Here is a 1,035-nt window from a genome sequence, read left to right as displayed (position 1 = left end):
GCAAACTTAAAGATGTTTTGTGTTTCACTTGTCGTTTGTTACGTCCTGTTAATTGCACAACAACGTCTACCAATATCATTGTACACGTGTATATTTTTCTTGCGTTGCGAATATTCAATTGAGAATAATCAATCACAAAAATAAACAAACGGCTGAAATGAACGCATTCATGCACTAGAGTGTCTGTTCTTTACTTTGTATGTTCTTTCTGCTGTTCAGTTTCTTTCCTCTTCTTCCGAGCAACGTGGCAACTAGTCCGTATTTTATTTTGTATCCAGAGCAACCAGTTAAAATGTCATTGATTGCATAATATTTTGTGAAAATAATGTAAATCTTCGATTATTTCTCAAATAATTTTTTCATATTAAAAGTTATAATTCGTATAACATGGTATTGATATTCCAGGCACAACTTCAACATCTTGATATCTTGATATCGGCGTTTCATTCTAGTAACACTTCGCTGCAAACGCTCGCCGTGTTTGTCACTTGACAGATTTTAGTTGTTAATAGTTTATCGATAATAAAAACAATTTCTTGACTTCTATTTGTCGAGGAAATCTTACCATTTTCACTAAACAGAACCAGACTGTCTGTTTGTAAATTATTTATAGTTAAGGTTATCAAACAGTGCGAGTGTATTCATGGTTGCTTTAGTAGATTTTAAGTATATTTTGGATCCTCCGGCTACAAAAATTTTAATGCCGTATAATATTCAAGTGCACCGCTTGTTTCTGTATCGGGCACCGCCAAACAACTGTTTTTCACATATAAATCGTTCTTATTAATATCGCGAAATTAAGAATTTGATCGTTCATTTCACATCGTTATTAGATTTCACCTCGCACCATCGCTTCATTTTGGTGGAAGCGAATAAGTTGCCTGCTCTGATGAGGCACTCAATGTCAATCTTTAGCAAGATTGATTGCATTAGAATGTTATATTGCTTTCTAATTAGGCCGAATCTGGATTATGCATCACGTATAATATCTGGTCACCCCATGCGACGAAGTACAAAGTGCAACCAAAATCGGTT

This window comes from Eufriesea mexicana, unplaced genomic scaffold (genome assembly GCF_001483705.2).
Source record: "Eufriesea mexicana isolate 0111107269 unplaced genomic scaffold, ASM148370v2 scaffold23325, whole genome shotgun sequence".
In the NCBI taxonomy this organism is placed as follows: domain Eukaryota; kingdom Metazoa; phylum Arthropoda; class Insecta; order Hymenoptera; family Apidae; genus Eufriesea; species Eufriesea mexicana.
Note: the sequence above shows the minus strand (reverse complement) of the source record.